Consider the following 10,145-nt stretch of genomic DNA (forward strand, 5'->3'; position numbering starts at 1 on the left):
TGTCAAAACTAAATTATGTGAGAGGAAGAGGACTCCTCACCTTTGTTCCGTGATGGAATTGCAGTTCTGTCCGTGGGTGTGAGATGGAAATAATTTGAGTTTTGTTGCGCCAACAGTATTCCTGCTGGGTCCACTTCTGTAGTGGGAAAGCAACCCTGGATACTGGGGGAGCTGATGATCTGATGTACTTGGATGTGAATCCAGAAAAAAACAGCTCTCTGCCTTTCCCAGGAGGAGGAACAAGATTAGAGTGCATTTGGTAATTAATCAATATTTGCTGAGTCCCTTCGTCAAGGTTCCCACGGGTTATTGCTGGACTCAACCCAACACAGAGCAGGACCAGTGCAGTGCTGTCACTGGTGGCTCCCACTCCTGTTGTCTTTAATGCCTTAAGAGCACAAAGACCATGTGGCAGCAGGAGCAGAATTTGGGATTCACAGCTCTGAAACATGCTGTTGGTGCTGGTGAAATGGCTGAACAGGTAGGGCACTGATTTTTATGAGCAGCTCATGGCCCTGCACACCTCACACCTGAGCAGCTTCTCAGCAGGGGGATGGCAGAGGTGGAAGTGCCTTCACACCACAGTTTGGAAAGGGATTTTAGTCCCTGCTGCTGAAGGGGGTGTTATGGCCATCGATCTCTTTGCGTATGACTGATTTTTATGAGCAGCTCACGGCCCTGCACACCTGAGCAGCTTCTCAGCAGGGGGATGGCAGAGGTAAAAGTGGCTTCACACCTCAGCATGGAAAGGGATTTTAGTCCCTGCTGCTGAAGGGGGTGTTATGGCCATCGATCTCTTTGCGTATGAGTGCAAACCCCTCCTGCCGTGACAGCCTGGTCACGACATCAGGGTGAGATGCAAATAACCCCAATGCAAGCGGTGACCCAGCTCTTCAAACACTTAGAAGTGTATACACTTGAGTGTATAACCTAAATGTGTAACTGTATCTTCAGGTCGCTGTGCTGTCAAAGGACAGCCCAGATGTACTCACCAAACTCCCATCCAGCTTCTGCTTTAAGCTGGTGTTTGGTCTCTCTGGCCCATCCATCCACCGGCCGTGTCCCTCGTGTGAGGGACAATTCAGAGGCGATGGAAGAAACCTTCCAGTGTCAGCGATGCAAGCAAGGCACAGGAAAAGTTGCTAATCTGAAGAGAGCATCAAAATCACCTTAACCCTGACCTGCAGCAGTGCCCTGAGTGAAGAAGCTGGTCAAATTATTATAGAATCATAGAATGGTTTGGGTTGGAAGGGACCTCAAAGATCATCGAGTTCCAACCCCCCTGCCATGGGCAGGGACACCTCCCACTAGAGCAGGTTGCTCAAGGCCACATCCAGCCTGGCCTTGAACACTTCCAGGGATGGGGCATCCACAACTTCCCTGGGCAACCTGTTCCAGTGTCTCACCACCCTCATAGTAAAAAATTATCTCAGCTGTCCCCACCTGCCTTGCTCTGCCAGGGGCCATGAGAGCTGGTGTGTGTGTTGAGGGGCCCCGCAGCCCAGTGGGGAAACATGGCTCTGCAATCCCACATGGCCACCAACTCACCAAGTGTCCTCAGAGGCCACATCCAGCAGTGGGGGGTGGGGGTCTTCATCCCTTTTGCGCTGTGGGATCTGTCAGAGGAAAGGAGAAAAGTCAACCACAGTAGGGTCATGTATACATGCGGTGGAGGAGCAATGTGATGTTCCAGAAAGCAGAGCTGGGCACCTACTGAGGCAGATGGAACTTGCTCAGGAGTCAGTTAGGAGAGGGAAGTCTTTCCACGTGGCCTCTTGGGGCAGGATCACAACTTGACATTGGCTGATTCGTCCTCTAGTCATGCTGTGTGTCTTTTCTGACAGTAAGGGTGATGTGGACCAACAGAAGAGGGTCTGCAGAGTGAAGCAGTTGGTGGGCACCATCCATGTTTGCCATACTAGGTGGCATGTGTCCCCATGGGGTTATTTGGCTTCAGTCTTGCTTGCAGTGGGTTTAAGACACTTGCACACAACTCCCCACCCCAATTAAAGGGTGATTATCCCACTGAGAAGATGAATTATTTGGGGAAAAGAAGATCTCTGGAGGATTGCTAACAGCACTGAGATGGCAAGGGAAGACCAGAAGGAAGGCAACAGAGGTCCAGCACGGTGAGGGAACACCTTGGATTAGTGATTTGGAGCCAGTGCAGGTCGTGCCTGGTGGAAGAGGGGATGCTGAGGGCACCATGATGCTCCCGAGATCTCAGGGGAAGAGCTGCCTTCTCAGGCCCTGAAAACCCAGCTGCCCTGCCCCAGAGGCACGAGTCCTGCAGCCGGAGGATGAGGTGGTGACTCCAGGGCTTGCGTAAGGAAGACAGACCATAATGGCTCTTTCTGCTGCCTTTCCCCACAAATAGCTGCATTTTTTCATCTCACGCCTACTCATTTAGCTTAAGCTCGCAAGTGGGTACTGGCTCCCAAGAAAATTTAAGCAGGGTTTTTTTTTTTTTGATCAAGGCTGGTTTAATGTTATTTTGATTTCTTTTTTTAATTGTTGCTTGTGGCATGTTAGCAACCAGAACATCACTGGGGTGCCAGGAGCTGTACAAGTATGACTGAGAGACACTGCCGTCTATAAAGTACAGCAGAGGGACAGGGAGAGAGGGACAGGCTTAGGTGGATTGTCACATCTGTGGCACAGTGAGGACCAGCCATTGTGACTCATTTAAATTCATGTCCTAGCAGTGGAATACAAGATACCAACGCAATCCTGTGGGACTGGCCACACTGCTCTGAGCCTCTGGTCCATCTAGTCTGCATTCCTCCTCTGAAAACAATCAGGATTTTAGGCAGTACATGGTCAGTCAAGTTATCCTACTAATGAGGAACTGCTTCTTGACCCCCACCAAGAGCAACCTGCACTGGACCTTCACAATCCTCCTTCAGGAACAGCTCCCTGTCTCTGGGCTGGTCCCCACTTGCCGCAACTCTGTTCCAGCAGGAACTTCTTATTTCTAGACAGACAGCAGGGAAACAGCAGAGAAAGGCAAGTGTGAGAGCATTTCCCCCTGCTGAGCAGCCTGCCTGCAAAGAGAAATCCTCTGCCTCTGTGATCACTGATTTTACAATTGGAGAAATAAAGAGGTGGCTTGACCCACCTGAGAAAACCCAGCAACCCTGGTCATACTCCTGCCTGTGGTGGGGAAAAAACCAAACTAACAACTCCCAAACAATACCCACCTCCTTCTCCCTGCCCTGGCAGGCTTGGCTGAGGACAATGAAAGAGTTAAACAAGATGAGACAGACAAATAGATTAGGGGGGAGGGAGGATCCCAACCTGAGCCTGGCACCAGATGTACTAGAGCGCGTGCACCAAACATACACAGTATTTAATAATTCTTGAGAATTGCCATGGTAATGAAGAGCAGAGTCAGGTTGTTATGGTAACAGCCTTTTTTTTTAGGCAGGGAGGCATTACCCAGGTTGTAACCTCAATCCAGACTGAACACATTGCTGAGAGCCCAAAAAATAAAAAAGAAGTAAAATAAAATCAAATTAGATAAGTAGCAGTTTCCTGTCTCTCGTCTGGCAGTTCTGGGCTTGTTCGGTAGGTAGGTGGAGAGAACCAGGTTCTTCCAGACACACATTGCCCTGGGAAGTCTGGGGAACGTCTGGAGTGGATCTCTGAAGGTACGAAACCCAGTGCTGATGGGCCTGAGGGCCTGGACCCCTCTCATGGTGGGTTCTGGAATGCTCCCTCACCACCTGGTTTTCCTTCCAGACCTCTGGCCTGGCTTCAGGTGTGTCCCCAGCTGGCTAAGGAGAAGGACACGTGCATCTCCCCAAGTGTATACACAAGAGAGTGGCCATGGACAAGCCCTCATCCAAGCTGAGCCCACAGAAGGATGCTGTGATCCCAGTTTGCAGCCAGCCTAAGGTTACCTGGTACTGGCCCAGGTTTCCCAGAGAAGCTGTGGCTGCCCCATCCCTGGAGGGGTTCAAGGCCAGGTTGGAGGGGGCTTGGAGCAACCTGGGCTGGTGGGAGGTGTCCCTGCCCAGGGCAGGGGGGTTGGAACTGGGTGATCCTTCCAATCTAAACCACTCTATGATTCTATGATCCCAAGCAATAAAGGTCCCAAAACTGGTCTCCACGATGAATCAGGCAGTTTGGGGGCTGGAAAGGAGGTAACAGACCACTTTTCCTAAAGGCACATGACAGACCTGAGAAGACAACACAGGTTCCCTGAGCTGTAGAAAGTTCTCCAGGCTGCTGTGCTCCCCAAAGGGCCACCCATTAAGCCGTAATGGAAATCCTCTGTGTCTCCCTCCTGCCCTCACATCAGCGGACAAAACATCACTTCCATCTGCCCTCCCAAACCATCCCCTCCAGCAAGTCAGGTTTGTCCGGCTGATCCTCACATTGAATTTTAACATAATGCTGGTTAAATCAGCAGCTTTGTGAGCCCGTGTGCTACGAAGGAAGCCGAGGCTGCGCAGCCGAACCCCTGAGCAGGGGGGTCACTTAGCGGGGAGACGTGGCTGGAAATGCACAGCGCAATTACTGGGGAACATCACTCCACAAATCCCCACTGCAGCTCAGCAGGGTTCCCTTCTACCGGCTGTGTCAGAGCCATTACCTCCCAGATAAAGCCTCTCCAGTCCATTAGCTCTGCCAGAGAGCGACAAGTTGGTGCCGTGAGAGTCAGGCCCTCAAGGGAGAGCTGAGGCCAAACAGAATTCAGGAGCCAGCGTTGCCTCACAGCTTCAGTGACTTTGCCTACCAGTTTTTTCCCTGCTTGAAAGAGAAACGTTTCCCAGTTTCTCTGTCTCCCCAGCTGCTCTGCTGCTGTGGATTGGAGTTCTTCAGATCCCCCCTCCTGCCCTGGCTTCGGGCTGGAGCCTGCCTGGAGTTGGGAGCCTGGCACAGGGCTGGCTCCTGACTGAGGTGGGCAGAGCATCCAACACAAAACCTGGGGTGCAGAAAGCTCCTCACTTCCAAACAAATCTGGGTTGTCCCTCTTGCTCTTTGCCAAATCAGAGCTGGCGTGGGATTGTGTGAGCATTTAAAGCCCGCAGTAGAAAACACGGACCTTACAGCCCCGTCTGTACTAGGAAAATGAGCAGCTCCAGGGATGTCCCTGCGCGCTGGAACTTGACTGATGACACTGTGGACTTGTGAGAATGGTACTCAGTACAGTTCAGGCCTGTGCCAACAACCTGACCCGAACAGTCCCTGAGCAGTGGCAAAATGATAGAGTTAAAAGACCAAAGTGCATTGGTTTGGAGTGTGCTGTCTGTTCAGGGTGAGTATCTCATTAGGTTTGATGGATTTACATGCCATTGTAGATGCCTGTAGGCTTTCTGAACACAACTTGGTTTTCTCAAGTATGAATGCGGGACTGGAAACCCCACATTTTAGTCCTGAAGAATACATTTTTGGAAAAACAGTGAATGCAGGGCAGCACAAAACATCCTCAACAGCCCCAACAACTGCCTGTTCCATGGTGTTGGATACATCTTTGGGTTCACACCAGTTCCCCCATTAAGATGTCTTAGACAAGCAATTCCCCAGCAGCCTGGTCAAGTTTGCACTCTGATTTTAGAGACAGGCAATTTCTTGGACTTGTTTGTTTCATGAGGACACAATTATGAAAAATTCAGTTAAGAGACAATCAGAATGTTGCCAGCAAACAGTAGGGTTTGGCACATCCCTGAAGACATCGCTGTCAACGTGTGGGGGACGCTGGCAACGCTCAAAGACGTGAACACGTGTCTAAAGTGACTGTCTCTGATCTGAGAAAAGCTGCTCATCTACATGTATTTCAGGTCGTAAGTGTAAGAGAAGTCTAGTTTCAGAGCCTTTGCAGCTCTCATCCTTCCCAGAAGCTCATTAGTGTGGATGAAGTTGTCACATCATTAATTTAAGACAGGTTAATCAACATCAAGAAAAAATGTCTTTTCAATCACAAAGATTGTAGCACAGCAGTGCAAGAAGCTGAGAGGCGGGTCTGTGTGGCAATCTTGGCTGCAGCTCACAGATGAGTTCAAGACTAAGGCAGCAGTTTGGGCACTCTCCGTCAGCCTGTGGCATTCAGCTGGTCAGCTTCATGAGTCCTGGCCATCAAAAAAGTGCTCTCCGTTGGGGTGCAGTCAGAGAGCAGCTATTCAATCAAAAAAGTTCCCTCTTTTTGAGCTAATGAGACCTGTCTGAACTTTGCATCTCAGATGAATGGGGTTCTGCTGCCCCAGTGACAAGCTTTTAAGATACTGTGAGATTAGAGGACACAGCACCAGAATCCCGTGTCAGATTTGCCCTTTCTTGCCCTGTGGGCTCACTTGCTGATTATGATTTATGCAACACCAACTGTGCCTTGCTGATACGTGCCTTTGGTGACCACCACCGCTTCTAGTTTTGCTCTGGATGACTCTAGGGGGAAAGGAGACAAGATCCATCTTTCCTATGATGCTCCAGTTCTTCTGAAAGGGTCCAATATTGTGAGGACATGAGTTGTCACTTCATTATAACTGTGGGTGTGACACTGGAAGTGGAGCTGATCAAGGCAATAATCAACAAAAGGTAGGAGAAACATCTACCCTGTGTCAGCAGGTAACCAGAGTGACCTCTCTGGAAAAAGGGGTTGGAACTGCAGAGTTACACAGCTCTGCTTCTTCATTAAAGAGCCAGTTTTATTACCTTATGTCTCTGCTGGTGTTGTTCGGGGCTGGTATACAAGCACAGGTGTGAAGATGGACGTGAGTGCTTGTGCAGAACACTGCACCTTCCAGGAGAAGAATCACAGAATTGTTGGAGTTGGAAGGGACCTCTAGAGATCATCCAGTCCAACCCCCCTGCCAAAGCAGGGCTGCCCAGAGCACATCACTCAGGACGGCATCCAGGTGGGGCTTGGAGATCTCCAGAGAAGGGGACTCCACACCCTCCCTGGGCAGCCTCTTCTAGGGCTCTGCCACCCTCACCCCAAAGAAGTTCTTCCTCAAATTTGAGTGGAACTTCCCATGGTCCAGCTTGTGCTCGCTGCCCCTCATCCTATCACTGGAAACCACTGAGAAGAGTCCAGCTCCATCCCCCTTCAACCCACCCTTTAGATCCTTGGAAGCATTAATGAGGTCTCCCCTCAGCCTTCTCTTCTCCAGACTAAAGAGTCCCAGCTCTCTCAGCCTTTCCTCATCAGGGAGATGCTCCAATCCCTCCATCCTCTTTGTTGCCCTACACTGGACTCTCTCCAGCAGTTCCCTGTCCCTCTTGAACTGGGGAGCCCTGAACTGGAGGCAGTACTCCAGTTATGGCCTCCCCAGTGCAGAGCAGAGGGGGAGAATGACCTCCCTCCACCTCCTGGCCACACTCTTCCCTTTGCAGTCCAGGATTCCATTGACCCTCTTGGCAAGGTGTGGATGAAAGCAAGCTGAGGGCACTGCTCCCACCCCAGGACGGCCTCCTGGCTGGGGCTGGATGCTGGCTCTCTGCCCTGCCGTGGCAGAGCTGTCCTCTCTGGCAGGCCCCACAAGTGTTCCCATCCTACAGGTTTCTGTGCAGCTGTGAGTCCTCCCCGCCTGCCTGCCTGGGTCCCAAAATGCAGGTTTAATAGGACAAGACAGCTGAAGAAGCAGGCAAAATGTAATTAGGCTTTAATTAGCCGAGTTCGTTTTCTCAGATAATTGAAAATCGGACTAATTGGTTGCAATGAATTCCCAGTACAGACAGCCATCCAGCTCGGTGTGTGCTGTGCCAGCTGCCACCCCACTGCATGAGGACCAGCCTGGAAACTCAACACTATGACACACCAACCTGCCACACTCTGCAGGGCCCAGTTCCTCAGCTCCAGTGAGATGTTAAAGCCCCTGAACCTCCCCCAGGCTGCAGCGAGGGTGGTTCAGTGACCCATGTACACAGCAAAGCTCACTGGAGCATCTTCCTTACGAGGAGAGGCTGAGGGACGGGGGCCTTTTCAGTCCGGCGAAGAGAAGGCTGAGGGGGGATCTGATCAATGCCTATAAATACTTAAAGGGGGGGTGTCAAGAGGACAGGGATGGGCTTTGTTCAGTGGTGCCCAGTGACAGGACAAGAGGAAATGGGCACAAACTTGAATGCAAGAAGTTCCATCTAAACATGAGGAGGAACTTCTTTCCTGTGAGGGTGGCAGAGCCCTGGCAGAGGCTGCCCAGGGAGGGGGGGGAGTCTCCTTCTCTGGAGACATTCAAACCCCACCTGGATACGTTCCTGTGGGACCTGCTCTGGGTGGACCTGCTCTGGCAGGGGGTTGGACTGGATGATCTCCAGAGGTTCCTTCCAACCCCATGTGATTCTGTGATTCTTCAGCCCAGACTTCACGAACTGGGGTGTTGGTGGACCATTAAACCTCACACACCCAGGCAGGAGCATGCCAACAATCCTACTGTGATGGGACCTACCTTGGGCTATTTGCAGCATGGCAAAGGGTTACAGCTGGAGAGGACAATAGGTTTGATCTCTACTTGCCTCCATCATGACTGCAGCATGCAAGCAGCTGGCTGGCCTCAAGGTCTGGATGCTTATGGTCAGTGCTGAGTCAGCTGTGCTGGTTACACCTTCTTCTGACTCTGCTGCTCCCTTCTCCTGTCTCTGCTGCTCAGTCTGTCTCAGGTGGGGGGTTTCCAAAGCTCTATTTCATCATCATGACTGCCCTGGACTGATGAAAACCTCCAGGGTACAAGTCGGAATTGTCAGTGACTCTTCTAGACCTGTGTTGGCAATGCTTTCTGGTAGAAAACCATAGATTTAGTAGCCACTGGCTGTACTGGAGCTTCCTTCTACTTGAACATCTCCACCACGAATGTGACAAGGCAAAGTGAAGCAATCATTCTGGTTGTGGAGCTTCAGGAAATAGGTTGCTTTGCCCAGGTGCAATCAATTTTCTAGCCAGTCCCTTGTGAGACTCCACATCCCTGTTTCCTGGAGCAAAGTCTTGGCGTTCGGTACAAAAGGCAGTTTCCCAGTGGCCAGGGATGGTTCAGAGAGGCAGGAACAGGTAGGAACAAACATGATGTTCCTTTCATCGCAGTGCTTGAAGGATCATGCCTAGAAAAGTGCTGGACTTACTCTGCATCCTTGGCTCGAGTTTGCCTTCTCTCCCACTGCCAGGCAGTGCGCCGTGTGCCAGGTGGCTGCATTTCATTACCGAGTTTATAAAGTGCCTGGGGAGACGAGGCATGGAGGGATGAAAAATTACGCACACATTTCACTCAGTGCTGACGGTTCGTCATCCCGTTGTACAGAAATGTAATAATCGCTGGGGCGGGCAGGGGGTGCAGAAGGGAGGTACTAATCATATTTGCACCATTCCTGTAGCTTGCAGCTTTTTTTTTTTTTTTTTCACACTTCCATCTGCCTGGGCTGCCTCACGAGGGATATTTGTTTTGTTTTGGGGATAAACCCATCTCCAGGTTTATGCACTTCCCAAAAGGACGGGAAGAAAAAAAGAAAGAGGGCAGCTCTGGGGTGGTTGGGTGCTCTGGATGTTGCTCCAGTTTCAAGTCAAGACCTGACATCTCATTTTTCCCTTGGGCTGCGAAAGCAATTCCAAAGTACTCCTCTGCGCTGACCACATTTCACCCTGGTATGAATGGCTCTGCCCACTCCCACCCTCTTGTCTTTGAGGTGCTGGTTTCAAAGCACTTGGTGCTAGAGATGAAGTCTCCAGCGCTGCTGTATGAGCCACAACAAACCCAGGTCCTTCTTGGCTCCAGAGGGAGCAGCAAAGGCTGGGAGAGAGAAATTAGCAAAAACCAGCTTAGGAATTTGCCCCATGCACAGTGACTTTAAATGGCTCCAGCCCGCTGCCTGCAGGTGTTTTATTTCAGGGCTTTAGGCTGACAAATAGCTCCATTCTTCTCCCTGAGGTATATACCAGGTTACCCTTTAACAGAGAGGAGGGAACAACACCCGGCAACAAAACACAAAGAGTCACAGCTGGCCATTTGGACGCGCTGGGCCAAAGTCCCTTTTTATAGCTCCCTCCTCATGTGCAGGGGGGTGTGGGATGAAGAAATCGAAGAACAGCAGTGCCAAAGCCCAGCATCAGCGCTCCCCCTTCTTTGTTATGGTGGAAATGCCCAGCTGAGCCTCACAGTTAGGACCTTTTCTGGAGGAGGGGATCAATCAGGGCTCTGTTTTCATGCACTAAGGCTTGT

Source organism: Calidris pugnax, unplaced genomic scaffold, assembly GCF_001431845.1.
Source record: "Calidris pugnax isolate Ruff unplaced genomic scaffold, ASM143184v1 scaffold167, whole genome shotgun sequence".
In the NCBI taxonomy this organism is placed as follows: domain Eukaryota; kingdom Metazoa; phylum Chordata; class Aves; order Charadriiformes; family Scolopacidae; genus Calidris; species Calidris pugnax.